This window comes from Pithys albifrons, chromosome 3, assembly GCF_047495875.1.
Source record: "Pithys albifrons albifrons isolate INPA30051 chromosome 3, PitAlb_v1, whole genome shotgun sequence".
Taxonomy (NCBI): Eukaryota; Metazoa; Chordata; class Aves; order Passeriformes; family Thamnophilidae; genus Pithys; species Pithys albifrons.
Genome location: NC_092460.1, coordinates 42,690,771 through 42,708,252, shown reverse-complemented (window position 1 = coordinate 42,708,252; position 17,482 = coordinate 42,690,771). Strand labels below are relative to the sequence as shown.

General features: G+C 45.5%; 1 protein-coding gene across 5 annotated transcripts in view; it reads left to right on the top strand.

The window, feature by feature from the left end:
* PRR5 (proline rich 5) overlaps positions 1 to 17,482 on the top strand; it is a 61,271-nt gene that overhangs the window by 14,504 nt on the left and 29,285 nt on the right. For 3 of the 5 annotated variants that reach the window (XM_071551490.1, XM_071551487.1, XM_071551486.1), the window contains exon 1: positions 17,137 to 17,418. The gene's annotated coding sequence lies outside the window, so the exon portion shown is untranslated. Of the gene's footprint in view, positions 1 to 2,568; positions 2,704 to 17,136; positions 17,419 to 17,482 lie in introns of those variants that run through there. The other 2 variants (XM_071551488.1, XM_071551485.1) reach the window with 1 other exon arrangement.

The window sequence follows — 17,482 nt, the reverse complement described above, 5'->3', positions numbered from 1 at the left end:
AGTCCCTGTGACCCATGGCTCGGGCTGGAGCTGCCTGAGCAGGAGGTGATAAGTGGGGCAAGGCTGTCAGCTCCACTGAAATGCTGATTTACAGCAGCTGTCCTTGGCAGTCTGAGTAGGAGCTGACGTTCCCTTCACTGAGCAAGTTCACGCTGCAGAGAAAGCTATTTCACCCACAGTCACAAATAAATTAATTTAAAATTCAGTCACTTAGAAAAGGAGGGCACTTATATTATTTGGAATGCACTTGTGAGGAACGATCCTGTGTTTTACCCTTCATTTTTTAATTCTTTCACATTTGAACAGCTAGACTCTCTGCCAGGAATAACATTTTGCTTTTGAACAAATTCCCAACAGCTGTTTTTTTCAAGTGGCATCTGTAGCCAAGAATCATCTGCTGCATCTTTTCCTCCTCTGCCTTGTGTGTAGAATATACCTGGAAATTCCACTGCCCTGTGGCACAGAGCACTCTGAGATCAGTCTGGATTTTGTGGCAGCTTTAGGTCCCAAAACCTCTGGAATCGTGGTTTTTTTCCATGCTGGACAGGAGGTCCTTAAAACCACAATGTGATGGTTATTTCTGCAGAAGTATTTTGGTATTTTGGATAAATGTAACCCATAATTTAAAAATAATAATAATTTATACTTTGTTTGCATTGATGGAGTAGCTGAGCTCTGATCATCCAAGTTAGGTCAGTTTAAGTAAAAAAGGCAGTGGAATTGAATTCTGAAATGACCCTCTCAAATCCCAAAGCACTGGGATGTAGCTTTATTATCCTGACTAATCAAATTATCACAGGTTATAGAAATGTCAAAGCATGATCTCCAAGCAAAGCACTGTTTCCACACCCATAAGCATCCAATCTTCTGGGAACTGCTTTACTATTACCGCACTTTCTGTCCATAATATCTGTCTAAAATCAGTGGGATTTCTCATGTGCCTTAAAATAGAAAAGGATCAATCTTTTGCAGTTTGCCTTTGACACAGAAGGGGGAAAAGCTGAAATTCATTATAAGAATCCCAGCATGGTTGGGGTTGGAAGGGACCACTGGAGATCCTGCAGTCCAACTGCCCTGTCCATGCAGGGCCACCTGGAGCAGGTGACACAGGAACCAGCCAGGTGGCTTTGGAATGTCCCCAGAGAGGGAGACCTTTTATTTTAGGGATGTGCTGAGCTCAGCCGATTATTTGGAAGCTTTTGGAAGACCTCATTGTCCTGCCCACTCTGGCAGTTGTCAGGCACTCCCAATATAACCCGGCTATATCAAGAAACCTCTACCCTGAGACAAGTAGTTTTTCATGTACTAGTGCAACATCCAGGCGTGTCCACAGGAGTTTGTTGGTCTCCTGTGTCCATATCATGGTGTGAGCATGGTGTGTACCCTGCTGTATCTTGTGTTTTTGTGCACATCCCTCACTTCAGGTTCATTCCTGTGTCACCTCCAGGTGCCACTGAGAGGTTACTTGGCCTGCCTTGCCCCCAGGTACCCAAAGCATCAGCTGAGGGCTCTGCATCCATCCTACAGCTGGGGCTGTTTTCTCCATGGCCGAGTGCTGAGCTGCTGTGTGAGCTCCTGCAGGCCAGAGAACCCACTGCACACAGCACTGCTTGAAACCAACACCCTGAAATCAGTGGCAACAGAGTGAAACTCAGACCAAAGGTGGGAGTAGAGGGGGATTATTTGGTTCTCTCAAGCACAGCAAAGATTAACCTTCAAATAGATACTTTTAAACTTGTGAAGTGGGTATGAAATGCCATGAAACCAAAGCAAGAGTGGTTTGTGCCCAGGGTGAACTGAGCCCAACAGGACAGCTACATATTTCTAGTTAAATTTAGCAGTGTGTTACTAATGACAAAGTACAATGCAGGAAGAGCAGTACTCAGAGTGTGGATGCATGTGAATCCCACTGTGTGTCTGTTGTGTATGCATGTATATGTGTGTATATGAATACCTATTTATTTTTTCCTAATAGGGTTTTATATTTATTGATCAGTGATTAAAAAAAATCTTTTAAATTATGAGGATGGTAGAAGTCATATAATTCTAAATTCTGTGCCTGCACCAAGTTACGCCCTCTGGGGTTGTTTGTTGTGTTAATAGTCATCTTAGAAAGGCACTTTAAGACAAGAGCAGGGCAGGCATAATCTGAAGTCCTAATGAAAGAATTTCCAGGATTTCCAAATGATGCATTTAAGGCTTTCCTAGGCCTTACAGGACAGCTGCTCTCCCCAGCTGATCAGAGCATATTTCAAACCTCTTCAGGTCACCCCCTTGGTGCTGGAATACAGAACTACTTGCCCTGTGTGTGCTCTTGGAAACTCTCTTACCCTCTTTAGTGGTAAGTGTAGCTCTTAATGTTGGTGTCAATTAATTGCTCCCCCTGAGGAAAATAATACAGAAAAGGGGAAAGTCTAAGAAGAAATGTTCAATTGTGTCAGTGATGATCTAGAACAGCATATTGTGCCTTTCTTTGTGTGTCATTAGTGGATTATTAGTGCACTCTTGAAACATACTCTAGAATAGCAATATTTGCAATACTATTTTTCTGTTCATCTTTTGTTGCAGAGCTGCCTTTTCTGCAAGGGGCTGAATTTTTTCAACTAATTTGTGTCTCCTGTGAAGAATTTTCATGTGACTCTTGAAAACCTGCACAGTCTTCCCTATTTGCTATTCAGTCCCATTTTCCTCTCCCTTCAGCAGGTAAGCACGTGTTTCTGCAACATTATTTGCAACTGGAATGTATTTTCGATTTTAAACACCTGGAGAGTTTTATTTGCCTCAGTAGGGTTAATATCTCTCTGAAATTTCCCCCAGAACCCACTGTATTTTCTGCCACGGAGGAATATCTGACCCAGAATGCAGCTCTGGGTTTTTAGCATCAGTGCATGTCACTCTGCATCCCTCTAGCTCTGGAACAGCTTACAGGGATGGCATGCATGAACTTCCAGCTATTGAGTCTATTTCCAGCTGAATCAGGGTTGTCAGCAAGCCACACAGAAAATTGTTCAGATTTCTGCTGTCTGAGAGGAGCCTCTAAATAACTTTCCTGTCCTTGGGGGGAAAAGCCCTGAAGGGGAGAGGCTGATGTGAAGGCTCAGTGTCACCAGCACAGTGACACCCTGGGGCTGCAGGGAGGGCTCAGTGCTGCTCACTGGGTGTGCCCACAGGCAGTGCTGCTGGAACAGGGCAAGGCTGGCTGTGTACTAGGGCACTGAAGGACTCTCCAATGGCCTGTATAAGGTTGATTTATATGTGGCTGTGGCAAGAAGGGGCCCTGAGCACCTGAGCAGGACTCATGTCTCACCCAGCTGCAGCAATTCCTGCAGAGGGGCCTGGCACAGCCCTCTACAGTCCTTTAATATTCCTCCCTAGAACTGGATTGTGTTTGACATTCAAGGCTTTTAGGAAGGAGGAAATTTTTAGATTTGTTAAAATCACTTTCAGTAAATTCTAGTCCTCAAAGCAGTGTGCGCATGGGGGTGTGTGAGTGAAGGGAAAGTAAATGTGCTTTTATCTGTCTTTGATGTTGTTCCCGTTTGCTTTTAACATTATCATTGCATGTAGCAGCTCTTATTTTTTCAAAGCAACTTAGAAATCTTCTCAGAAAACAATTGCCAGTTTCCTCCTCCAAAAGAATTTTCTTTCTGAACATATTGGGAGACTTATTTTTTCTTAAATGGTGATTTACTTTATCAGTAAGCTGCAGGATCTAATCTCTGTTGTGGCGTCAGCTTTTTTCCTGTGTTTTTTTAAGGAAAGAGGTCTTTTCTAAAGGGTTGGCCCTTGAAAACATCTGGTTTGATTTACCTGCTGGTAATTGATGGGAATGGTGGTCAATGGTGGGAATTCCTGTTCTGAGGCCATGGATGGGAATGGTGGTCAATGGTGGGAGCTCCTGTTCTGTGCTACTTTATTGCAGTGGGAGCTGCATTTTCCTACAGCATTACTTGAGCTTATCCAGGTTTCAGGGCTAGATGGGCCCCTATAATCTGCATTTTTTCAGGGACTTGCGCAGTAATCATAGTCACAGTTCAGAGGTGGAAGGGACCTTAAAGACCCTGCCACGGGCAGGGACACCTTGGACCAGCCCAGGTTGCTCAGACACTTACCCATCCTGGCCTTGGGTACTTCCATGGAATATGAGCAAGGTTGTGTGCTGGTTTAAAGGTGAACCAGCAGGGGAAATGAACTCACCACGAGAGAGAGTTTATAAGTCAGACCTAAAATTTAATAATAATATTACAATAAATACACTGACACAAAAGGGAAATTGTTTTCAACTCACAAAACCCAGCAGTATAACCCAGTGTCCTGGGGCACAAACCCAAGGGGGTTTGTTTGCCCATGTGCTGAGACCCCTGTGGTTCCCCCAAGTCCAGAGCAAAAGGAAATGAAAAAAAACTGTTGGTGCAGGCGAGGGCTGTGGTCTGGGCGAGAGCGGTGATCTCCTCCTGTCAAGGTCCTGCTGCTCCTCTGGATCTGAAGAGAAGTTACCAAAGTCTTCTTACCCACCACTTATGTACCCTCAGGGAGCACCCAGTCCCTCCCCCTGGGCGGGGACTCACACAATGAGTGATTAACTCTGGGAGCCAGGGGGTATTGAACTGTTGATGGGCCATTAGCAGCTCCGCCCCCTCAGGCTGAGTGTGAAGTTGATAATGACTCCCTGGGCAGCTGCTGCTAATGGCCAATTGTCCTTGGGGAATGAATAGAGGGGGTAGAATACACAGCTTTGATCACCCTTACACAGTGTCAGCTGGTCCCTTCTGCTCAACTAGGACAGGTTGGCACCTGCAGCAGAACTGAGCTGGTTCTGTAACCTGGCACAGAGGTTTCTAACTAAAAGAAAAGTGAGAGAACTCACTTTTCTTTGCACTGCAGCTTTTCCCCCAAGGATTTGCAGGGTGTTGTTCAGCTCCTGCTGCTCTGGATTCCCTGAGAAGTGAGTTAAGGACATCATAGCAGAGAGAGGGCGTGTTGCACAGTGGCAACTCGACAGTCCCAGGTCAGAGGAATGTGAGTATGGGCATTGCTCTTCTCCTTTCAAGTGATTTCTCTGGAAAAGGGGAAGGAAGAGGAACTTGGGCAGGAAACCCCTGTTCCCTCTGCCCACATTATTTCAAGCATACCCAGAAAATTTCTGCTGCTGACCTTAACAACCCTCTCTAAAACAAATACCCACATCTGTTGTTAACTATGTTAGTCTACAACTAATCTGTTCCCAAACATGAGTTCTGTCAGCAGCACCTCCAAATACAGCTCCTGGGAGGGTTCAGCCCCCACCAGCAGAGCTAAAAGCTGCTTTAATGCTTTACTGGAATATTTCAGAAAGCTCTCTGTGAACAATCCATCTTTGTTCATTGTTCAACTTTCCATCCTTGGTATTCCAGCTAACTGCCCCTCAGAGTAAACAGACACATGTAAACCCCCTCTTTTTAGCAGAGTGTTTGCAAACTATCCCACTGTAAACTGTTTATAGATTATCAGGAGCTGTAACTCTGTTGTGATGGACAGCCAGACTACCCACCATGCAGGGAGTCCCTGTTAAACCTCTTGCCTTGCCCAGCTCACCACTACCCTGCCAGAGTGTTTGCTACTGGAAACACCAATCCCTTAGGAAAACACCCTGCCTGCTGCAGACCCAGCATTTTATAATCACTTGGGGTTCTTTCATTGCAAAAACCACAGCTTGCTGGCAATATAGTAAACTTCAAGCAATGCTTACCACTTTATCGTATTAAAATTTTATATTCCAACAGTGTGCTCAAAATCATAAGTATTATTTGCTCCTCGCTGTGTGGTATAATTTAAAGGTCTCAGGAGTCTGGCCCTGTGGAAACAGGTACTGGAGGTGTCGGGTCCCCAGTAATTTCCATCTGCAGGCCATGGCCTTTGTAAACAACTGCACAGAGGTTTTGTTTTTTGGATGTGTCCTGTGTTGTTCCATGGAAATGTCACAGGTTTCAAAGGCAGCACACACAGAATCCTTGGAATGGCAGGGACCTCATCAGGAGCAGGAAAGTACTAGGTTTGCTGCCCTCTCAGGGGCACAGAGGCTAGTAGGAGAGTGTTGAGAGAATGAAGGAGGTTAGCAATGTCTACTGGGTCACAGGGAATAAGCACTCATTTTTGTCATAATTAATGTTTTGAGAAGTTCCTGGCAAAACTGTAACCTTTTGGTTGCTCCCTTTTTATCCCCCTGCCAAATACAAAGAGGAGAACCTGGCAGTATTTTTATTTACTGTTTAATTCTTCTTGTTCACTTCTGGAGGGTGTTAGCTCACCTCTCCTGTAAGATTTCAGCTGACTCCCTCGCTGGGCTGTCCTATGAAGGCTGCAAACTTTGTCCTTTTCCATCAATCCCTCAATGCTTTGGTCAGCAGCAAATTCTTCTAGAAATTCTAATTTAAAATCTCCCAACTTGAAATACCAGCTGAGCTTGTAAACTGAAGATAGCTCTCAGAGATTCCTTCATGAGGGTCAGAGCATGTTCTTGAGGAAATGAAAAATTCATTAGCTGGATGCCAGATTATTTACACTTGTATAGTGATCCATCAGACAGACAGAGTCTGGGGATGGCATTCATCTCATTTTATATACTTACAGCCTGGGATAGCACAGCGATAGCTGAACTACTCACATTATGTTCCCTTTGTAGTCAGTGGAGAGGACAGGCCCATCCCCAGCAGGACTTTCCTGACCAAGCTGAAATGCTCTTTACAGGGTGTGCTGACCAGGCTGAAATACCCTGACCAGGCTGAAATGCCCTTTTTTAGGCTGTGATGAAGTGCTCCCTGCACATGCCCAGTTTTCTCCAGCAATTACACAATGAGGTCTGGGTTTTCCTGCACATCTCTAGAGATTTGGGAGACCCACTCCTGATGTCTGTCACCTCATTTCCCAATAGTGCTAAATGAGCTTATTAAAATAGAAGAATGATCTGGAGTGGCAGAACTTTATCACAGAAATGTCTTAATTGCACCTTTGAGTTCTGCCCTTCCAGGCCCCTGCCCTGCTGTCTCTGCAGCTCTTGCGGAGATTTTAATCAAAAGAGAGGAATTATGTCCAATACTACTTCCACTTTTCTTCCAGTTACTTATTTACCATCTCAGTACAGGCAGTAGTAAAGTGCAGATAAAAACACAAATATTTTATTTATAGCTCTACCTATTTAATGTTTTATTTATAGCTCTACCTATTAAATAACTCAATATAGCAGCTGAATACTTATAGTTATTCCATTTAGTTTTGCTATAAGTGAAGGTGAAAATAGGAGCTTTTATTCCAGTTTTCTTTCCCAGCTCATGGAAATGCAACCCAAATAACTGTCATAATGCTGAGCAAAGGAGAACAGTCTCCACTGAGGGCTGGATAACCTTCCAAAAGTTAAATAATGAGGATTACAAGAGTAAAGCCTTAAAAAGTCACTTGCCTAGCACAGGAAGAAAAGACAAACATGATGTGAGCTTGAAATTCTGAAATTTGGTTGTTTTTTTTTTTTAAGTCTTTGTTGCAACACCTAACATTGATAATCAGATAGCATTTCTTGATAAAGGTTTAAGAAAACTGGGAAATGGGAGTGGATCCTGGTCATATTTTCATTAAACCTCTTAACTAGGACTTAACAGAGTATGTAATAATTTTGGATGCCTCTGATTTTGACTAAAAGGGTTTGTCTCACAGGGAAGGACAGTTATACACTATTAAGTATTCAGCCTTAAAAAATTAAGGCTCCTATACTTTTTTTGTTGTTGGATTGTTGGTTTGGGTTTTTTCTAATACTGCTGGGTACCAGCAATAGAGTTGGAAAGGCTTTTGCCTTTTTAAAAGTAATGCTTCCAAACCTTTGAACCAAGAGGATTTTGTTGTTGAAAGCATTAGATTGAAACCAATGCACTACAGCAAAGGAACTCTGGAACTCTGTTTTGTTCCAGCAGAATAAGTTCAGATGTGTTCATGTTTCATCTGACACACTCAATCCTTGCACTAAACAAACCAAGGGAACCCAAAGGGATTCACTGAACCAAACCCCTGGATTCAAAAGCCTTTTATCTTTGTGCCAGTCTGAGTCAGAAGTTCAGTTCTGGATACTCTCCTTCCTCACAGGGTTCAGTTCTGCATCCAAAACCTTCTCTTGGAACCAGGTGAAAGAGATGAGTAATAAACCCACCATAATGAATGGACAAATGTACACACACATCTGTCCTTAACATGTGGGATATGAGCTGAGGGCCAGGACCACTTCAAATTTATCTCATGAAAAGGTGATGCAGGTCCCTTCCCTGTCCTCCTCCCTTCTCCCAGCCTGGGAAATGTTTGTGCTGGCTCCTATTGCTGCAAAGGCAAATACTGCAGAAAGGAACTGCTTGGTTTATTTATTTATTTATTTATTGGTTTTAGCAAGAAGATAAAAGGCTTGGTTTACTTTTTTTCCCTGTGTTCATCAGTCAAATTAAACAGATGGCTTACAAATTGATGCAAATAAATGGCATCTAAAGTCTCCTTGTGCATTTTGTAATTGCACCCAGCTGTGATTACAGTCCCACAGAAGATAATTTTGAGTATCCTTTTCTTTCCCTACGCTTCACTGCTGATTCACTCCCTAGAAGGGATTCACCTCTTTTAGGAGAGAGAATTCACTGGTTCCATGACCTTCTATTTCTGCAGTAGAAATGAGTGAACTCACTTGGAATAAATACGAACCAAGCCAAAACATTACACAGGATACAATTAATTCCAAATCTGACCTTTCTGAGACTGAGGGGGGGAAAAAAAGACACACATCCTTTTTTTTTTTCCCCCCTCTCCTTTTCTATCTTTTGACTGGTGCCCCTCCAATTTGCAAGCACCAAAACATCCCAGCAGGAACCAAAGCTTTAAGGATGCAGCAAACCTGGAAAGCTCTCAGTGCCACTGGTCAGGTACGTGGTGGGGGAGCCTTGGGGAGAGCAGAGCAAAAGTGTGAGGTGAGGAGGCTCTGACTGTTCCTCAGGGTCCCAGCGTGTCCTGTAGGAAGCATCTCCCACCAGTGAGGGGTGCCCAGCCCTCCCACCCTTCGGGGGCCTCATCACCTTAGTATCATCACCCCCAAACCTGGCACGTGGCTTCGATGGGCCTGAAATAAAAACTATAAAAAGTAGACTGATACAAGTGGGTTTGTCAGATTTTAAGAGTCAGGGTGAGCCAAGGCTGCAGTTTCTCCTGGGGCTGAGCTTTGTCCCATCCTCCTGTGATCCTCCTCCTCACTAGGAAAATGTCGAGTTAGTGGAGTTTGGGGTGAGCCTATTTGTAGACACCCAAGTATCTTCAAAGCACTTGAGACACAGATTGGAGGGTGGAGCTCACCACACTCCAGGCTCCTCCACTCAGGAGAAGTTTTCAGTTTATTTTTTCTGATGACATTCCCAAAATGGAAGCAGTTCCCACCGTGTGCTGGCTGTAAGCCTGGGGTGCCTACCTGGCCTGGAGCTTTCTGGCTGAAGGAGCTGTGGACCCAGGAACCACGGCTTTTGGCAGCATCTCAGCAGGGCATCTTGCTCAAGATTGAAGCCCTTCAGCCTCTGTTTGGGAGTGTGGGAGCTCAGTGTGGCCCCAGAGCAGCCAGCCTGAAAGACCTGACATGGCTCACAGCTCCTGAGGCCAGGAAACCCAAAACCTTTTTTTCCCTGCAGTTTTCTGAGGGGGGACCAACAAAAAAATTAATATTCCATAGATTTGGAGAGCTTGGACTGTTTTGCAATGGAAAATTACTGTAGCCTGAGTTTGGAGAATAGTTCATTTGAAATAATTGAATGAAGCCTGGTGTCTTGGTTTGAGGGGAAAAAACCAAAATGTTTTACCCACAAGCAGGGGAGGGGCCTCCTCCACGATAATCACACCACTCTTTATCACATTTAAGAAAAGGAATTTTAATACAAGAAGGATAACTGCTATATATATATGTAAACAGACTAGTGCAACCCACTTCCCCAACACCACAAGAGAAAGAAAAAACCCAAAACAACAACAAAACCCAGCAGGTTTTCCTCCGGGAGGAAAGGTTATACTTAAGTGTCAATGTCACAGCCCGTCTGGCTGCAGAGTGAGTTTCAGTCCCTCTCCAGCGAGGCAGACGAGCCGTGAGCTTTCAGATGGACTCAGTCTCTTCCCCCTGTGTTCCCCGTCCAAGAAGCAGAAAAGTACGAGCAACCAGAAGCAAATCCAAGGCAGGCAGCAGCAGCAGCGCGGCCCGAAAAGCAGTCAGGGGTAGGCAGCAGCAGCCGCAGCCGCGTGGCCAGAAAAGTAGTCCGGGTACAGCGGCAGCGAGACAGCCAGGAAAGCCCCAACAGTAACCAGCAGGGCAGCCTGCCTCCTCGGAGCCCCCACTCCCGCGTTCTGACGAGCCAAGACTGGGAAGAATATCCAAAAAAAAAACCCAAAAGAGACAAACCTGCCCCCACCCAAGCGATCAACAGTTAACTGCTTCTTTTGTTAACCGCTGGCCTGGGCAGTTAAGTGGCAGGGGAGAGAATTTACATAATAATCCCAAACTACAACACCTGGTGAACACAAAAGCTGGAGCAGCAGGACTCGTCAGGAAGGAGAGACAGGGAGGATACCAGAGAGCTGGTGGAGGTGAGTGTACTCTCTGAATGATGCCTGTGCACCCCTGCATCCCTCAACAGCTTGAGCAGGATGGTGTTAGTGCTGCCTTTAGACAGTACCTTGACTAGTTGTCTGGTTGTTGCTGCCTTGTGGGGGAGAGATGTTTTGTGTCAGGAAGTGCAGTGGGATTTTCCTCAGCTCCTTGCTAACAAGGCATTCCTTCGAGCTGGTAGCTCAGGCTTGTCGTGTGGATGTCTGACTGGAGACTGAGCCTGGCTTAAGAGAGAGTGGAAACAGTTTTCCCAAACTTCGCTGTGGAGTCTAAAACATTCCATCACTGTGGCTTTTGGACTAAGTCATTTCACAGCATCCTGAGCAAACACTCAGGGTGTGATACATACTGAGAGGTTGTGGGACTGGACCTGCTGAAATGGAGATTCAGAGGTACAGGTGTAAAATAATGTATGCAGTGAAGGCTGTGTTTACTCTCCCTGCTCCCACTGCCCAGTGTGTGTCTGCAGGGACTGTCTCAGCCTGTGTGGAGGGAAGATGGCAACAGAGCCCCATTTCTCTGTTCCTAATGAAAGCTGCACCGTGCTGATGCTGCAGAGTGCAAGTGCACAGCTGGCTGTTGCAATTTTGGATTATCTTTTAAATCTCTGGTGATTCCTGTATTCCTTGTGATGTAAAGGGAGAATGATGAGTTTTCTGTAGGAATCCACTTACATTGCAGGCCTGGCTTTTGTGATTCTTGCAGGACTACAAGATGTGCTCCATGGAGCTGTAGCACCCTTTGAGTAACAGCAGTGTAGTGTCACCAAAGATCCCCTAAGTCTGCAGAGCTGTCTGTTGCCTTGCTCAGGTCTGAAGTGACCTTCCTGACTTAGGCACAGGAAGTGGCACTAAACTCAAGGCATGGTTTGTGTTTCCAGCCATGCTCAGATGCTCAGAGAGAACATCACACAAGTGATATCCCAACTTTGAGAGGAAAGCCAGGATTATCACTGGGAGCTACCAGCTGGCCACAAGTGCTGCTTATTAGAATCTCAGCTAGTTACTGAAGTGGGTTCTTTATCTTGGTGACCTTACAAGGCAGTCAGAGCCTTCTTGGAAGTCCTTGAATCAAAACTGTTTGGTTATAAGAAAAGCAGCCCTGCACAGCACACACTTCTGATCTCTCAGGGGTCACAGATTTGGAAGGCACTGTACCATATGTAACTGTAGAAGACAGCACTGAATGCTGTGGCTGCTGCATCAAGGTCATGGTGTTCCAGGATCCAATTAAAATTATGCAAGATAGGCAATTTAGGAAGAGTTCACATAGAGCTCAGGAAGGGAAAAAAGTCATGTGCGTTATGAGTTCAGTTACTTCGTAAGATTAATTTTCCACTATCTCATGATCTTGTAATAAGAGCACAAAGTATTTTAAATGTTTGATTTACTCATTGATCAGAACTCCTTGAGACCTTACTTTCTATTTCAAAATTAAAGGTTTGGCTTCCATTTAGCAACTTCTATTTGGCTTGCCTGGGAATATGCAGTGGTTACAATGGGTTGTGAATTAAGTGAGTGAGCAACAGTGAAACCTGGACCAGGCACATGTGGTGCTCAGAAACCCACCTCCTTCCTCCCCTGGAAGGGATGTGAATGGAAGGTGAAAATGCGACAGGTCCTGGAATGCAGAGCACTGATCCTCACCTCCTCCAGCATAATCATGATGGTTATTCACATCCCTGCACTGTCTTTAATCCCCAGAACCTATGAAGAGATAATAAGGAATGATGGAAAGCTTGATATTTTGGATGGGGGGTGTAACAGGCCTATTCCGATCCTAATTCTCTCCCAAAGCCTTTCTTCTGAAGGACAAGGAAAACAGATTTAGCTGTCTGCTGTATTTTAAGAACTGCTTGTATTGTTATGGTCTGCAAACCAAAAACTGCTGCTGACCAAGGGATGGGATTTCCTGGATGCTTTGAGCAGGTATTGCTCAATTCATGACCTGTGTTAGGTTAGGCGGAGGACTGGGGGCTTAGTGTTTGTACTTCAGGCAACAAAACAGAGCCCTGAACTCAGACTAAGTGAAAAGGGTACAGAAGAACTGGCAGTCCCAACAGGCAGGATGAAGCCTTGATCCCCTTAAAGCCAGCCCAGGAGTGGTTTGCAAGCAGTGTATTAGTGCCAATGTTTTTATCTCCTTTTCCTTTTCTCTTCCTATTTAAAAACTGACAGAGCATCTTGTTCTACTGTAGTCACAGGGCTCTTGCTTGCTCAGGAGGGTGACACTGTCTCCAGCATTCCTTTTTCACAGTGTAGAAGCCAAACCCCATGTCTGTCCCACAAGCAGAGCCCAGCTCTGTCTGAAGGGTTGGAGGCAGCTGTGGTCGTGTTGGCAGGATTGGTCCCAGGATGCAGAAGTGCAGTAGTACCCAGGAGGAGTTCCAAAGATTGGGAAGGTATCTAAGTGAGCCCAGGTCCCCTCTGTTAAATAAATTAGTGCTTGGGTGTGGTGAGGGCAGAAGGAAGGCAAAGGACTAGCAAAGCCAGGGCTGTGCTGTGACCAGCCCCAACAAACAACAGCTAGACACTGTCGTTGAGTGCCTTTATCTCCAGAGGTGGCAGAGTCAGTGGGATGGAGGAGGAAGGGTGTCAACAGAGCCTGTTAGGTTGCATGCTTTCTTTACTCTCTTTATTCTCTGTTTTTGGACAATAAAGGAGCTTTATGTGGGTATTGTACCAAAGGAATTGATGAGTCATAAGGTTTACAGCTACATTTCCCTCTGATTCTCTTTATTTTTTTTCCCTGGTGGTGGCATCTCCTTCCTTTCTGCCTTGCAGGACGTGCTGTGCCTTTAAGTGTGTTGTCAGGAGATTAATTCCTGAGCTTTGGCATGTGTCGAGGCATGCCCTCAGTGTTGTGGTGTTTTATAAAAAACTAAAATGCATTTGTCTAGGGAAGGTTTAACTCCTTTCTGCCACAGAAATGCTTTACCTTTCAGGTTTTTGCTTGCAAAGCAGTCACCACTAAGCATCACTATGGGGAGTTCTGCTCTCTTCTCCAAAACACATGGGCAAGTGGAGTAGTGGGCTTTTTCCCTGGTGAAAATTGTTGTTTGTTGTGTTGGTTCTTTTAGATGGCAAAGCTCTGGTGAAGAAAGCAAAGATGGCAAATTCTCCTGCTGTTTGTGTCCTCCTTCTGGCACCCATACCACTGCAGTGCCATTGCAGTAGCAGAGTGGTGTGCCCTGAGGCACACTGACCCACAGCACTGGCAGCTTAAAGTTCATCTATTGTGAATTTCTTAATGTTCTTTTTCTCTTATCATGGTTAAAAAGAAACTTGTCAGAAGGCCATACAATTATACTGTAAAAAATAGCATAGCATTATATAAATAAAATGTAGGGTTTTCTTTTTTTTTTTGCTTTTGTTTGGGTGGGTTATTTAGCAGATCTCATTCTTTTTAAACCAAATGTGTGCCCGGGGACGGGGGGGGGGGGGGGGGGGGGGGGGAGGGGCGGTCTACCTGGATTTGTTTTGGTTTTTTTTGTTATTTGCAATATGGTGTTTAAACCACAGCTCCCAGTGAGAATGTTGCAGATGTTACAGGCAGACCGAGAGGCAACTACGGAGTTACACTTGGTTTAAAACTGTATTTACAATGAGGTCCTGGATTTGTATGCTAATGTTGTCCTCAAATAACAGCATCAATCCTCTTGGACTCCCAGCCTATCCATTGCTTTGGGCCTCGAGGCAGTGAGGAGACGAGGAAAGCAGAAATTCCGTACCTCTGCAGCACCGTGGTGGCTCCAGGACTTGCTGTGCAGTCCCCACAGAGGAGAGAGCAGTGTCTGGGAGAGGCAGGGCTGTTTTGATGAGAAGGGATGTCCGAGGGGAAGGGAGGGAGCAGGAGCAGGATGTGCCTTCCACACTGGTTGTGTGGCTCTGGTTCAATCACTTACCCTTTGAGCTGCAGGTTTGGTGTGCGGGCAGTGCTGGGGTTAAGTGAATTAACACAACAGTGCTTTGCAGTCTTACCTCTGTGAGACTGAGCAGCTTTTCTGTTGAAGCAGCTTGTGTTGAGCCTTTGGAAGGCTCCCCATTGCTGCCCTCCCTCCCTGCAGCATCCACTTGGCAGAGGCCATGGCACCTCGTGGCATCGCTGTCATCTGTCATGGAGTGACCTGGGCAAGTCACAGCACCTTTCTCTGCTTCACTCTCAGAGCTGAAGTGTGGATTGTCCCTTTTCCCTTCACTTCCAAGGGCTGCTCAGGCTGAGTCGGTGAATGCCAGGCAGCCAAGGATGGCTGTGGGCACACAGCATGGTGTGGGCATGAAGTCTTGCCCAGAAATTATGGGTGGAGGCAACATGTGTTGAAAGTGATTTGTTTTATCACAGATCAACGTTTGATCAGGTGAAATTGTGGGAAGGAGGAAGAAGTCTGGAGGAAGCCTTGTCCTCTGTTACTTCCATCAGGAGTTTTTTGGGCAGCTCTGGCTGGCTCTCCCGTGCATAGACTCTCAGTCTAGCAGTGGCTACTGAGATGGATGGGTGGCATAAAAACAGACTGACTTCTGCAGGTGTAATTTTTCACCATCTATAGAAAGAAAGAGATCCTTTTTTCTCTTCTGTTGGGATTCGGCATTTTATGAGGAAGCAAGCGATGCTTTTTGCACCGTTGTCTGGCGCATCCAGGGCTGACACAGCAGCTCCTTGCATTTAGTCAATTAGCTCGTTGAAGATTTTAGGGGAAAAAAGGAAGGTGAAACATGACTGTGTAGATGCCAACACACTGGCATCATCAGGGCACAGTTTGTAAAGTCCCTGGTGCTGCTGAGGGACCAGAGAGTTAAAAATTCCAAGGGTTTAATACAGTATAATGACATTTTGCAAGGCCTGTCAAATTCACAGAAAGTGAGAAGCAGCAAAGCGACTGAGCTAGGTGGAAAATGAAATTAGATGGCATTATTTTGCCATGGGTTTATCTAACTAGTTCCCTCACTTTGCAGGGTAGACACAAGTTTTGTCTGAGCCCTCAGCACACTCTCAGCCCGGGCTGTGCCCCATGGTGTGTTCCCCACACAAAGGGAGTGCCCCTCGCTGGGTGGGAACAGAGCAGTGTTCTGCTGGAGCTGTCTGGGTCCTCATTTGTATGCTGCACAAGCCACCTCAGTCCTTAGAATACAGCCATATATTGTTGTGTTTGTTTGCCTTTTGCTGCCTGTACAGAGTGGATTGTTGTTGTTTGTTTGTTTGTTTGAATGATTGAAACATCTGGAAGAGCCTGGGCATAGCAATGTCTTTGTACCCGGGGTAGATGTGGGGCTGCAGGTCCCTTCGAAGGGGAAATGTTCTGTGTCATCTGCTGTGTTGCTCATTTGTAAACTTCAGGATTTTGGTGTGGGAAGGACAATCAGTGTAATGCTAATCCAAGCAGCTGGATAAAACCACTACAGCTAAAAGGTAAAAATGGATTTATTTCCCTAGGTAGTTCTACTGCTGGTTCCCATGGAGTCAATACCAAATACAAACTTTGGGAGTAAATATTTATATGCAATAATCTTCTCTGACTCTGGTGAATAGTGAGAGGAATTGGATTTTACTAAAATATGTCAGTAAATGATGCACAGAAGGCAGAGCTCTCTGTGAGATACTGAATTCTCCTGTAGTATAAGCTTACCGTATTATTTGGACACTACTAAATGAAATTATAGCCTGAATCTAGACAGTAGGTTATCACAGCTGAAAAGAATAAGTAGAAAGCAGGAAAAATATAAGGGAAAGGGTAAGTTTTACATTGCAGCCCCTTTGCAGTGAGTGGGAGGTTACTCTGCAAGGAGCCTTTGTGCCTTTTACCAGACTTTTTGCAGACCAGTGCCGTAGCAACAGAAGAGCAGTGCTTATGCTCTGGCTCAGTCTATTGCAAACAATTTCTTTCTGCGAAAGCTAATCACTGTTTTGTTACATTACATCCCAGCAGATGAGCCAGGCACTTCTGAATTTCAAACAGAACTGCCAGTGAGTGACAGCGAGCTGAGCATGGGCTGGAGTCCTGTAGCAGCATATCCTTCAGTTGACTGCTGCAGTCAGGGAGAGAAAGGAGATTTTTCCTTTGAAGATAAGACACCTGGGGCTTTTGTAGAAACTAGGTATGTCCCGAGTTGTGCAGCTATTATCTCAATTAAAAAAACAGGCAGAGAAAGACAAAGCATCTGGCTCTTGTACACAGCACCAAAAGTGCCTCAAAATGCTTAGCCCCAAAGCAGTACTTCTCAATGCACAGTCGAGTCGCGAGTGCTTTAGTGCCTGGTGGTGTGTGTGGCCCGGCAGGAGGAGCAGGTGGGATGGGAGGGAGCTGAGTGTGCACGGGGAGAGGGAGGGTGTGGACGGATGCCTGTGAGCGAGTGTGCAGTGTCGTAACGTGGCAGGGCACAGCCAATTATGAAACTTTCCAATAAACTCTCAGTGCGTCAGAATTGGGTGCTTGGGGTTTGGTTGGTTTGCTTTTTCGTTTTGTATTTTTTTTTCCTTTTTCCTGTCCGTTGCCCTCCAGTTTCATTTCCATTTATGGGGGGGGGGGGGAAGGAGAGGTTGGGGAATGCCCTGAGACCCTCGCCGAGCATTCCCATGGCAGGTGGAGCACGGCAGCAAGGTGCCCGGGACACGGTGCCAGGCACAGGGGGAGGGAATGCCCTCCCACTTGGAGCAGCCACACTCACAAGGGGCCCCTTCAAAGCGCTGCAGCAGCAGCGGCCAGGAGTTCAACTTTTGTTTTTTGAAAGGACTGGAGAAATTATTAACCACAGTTGGTGACGTCAGAGTTGATCTGATTAAAGGTTTGTTTTCTTGCTGGCAGAGGTGTGCTCCCTAGAGACTGGTTCTCTCTTCTCTTTTTTTTAA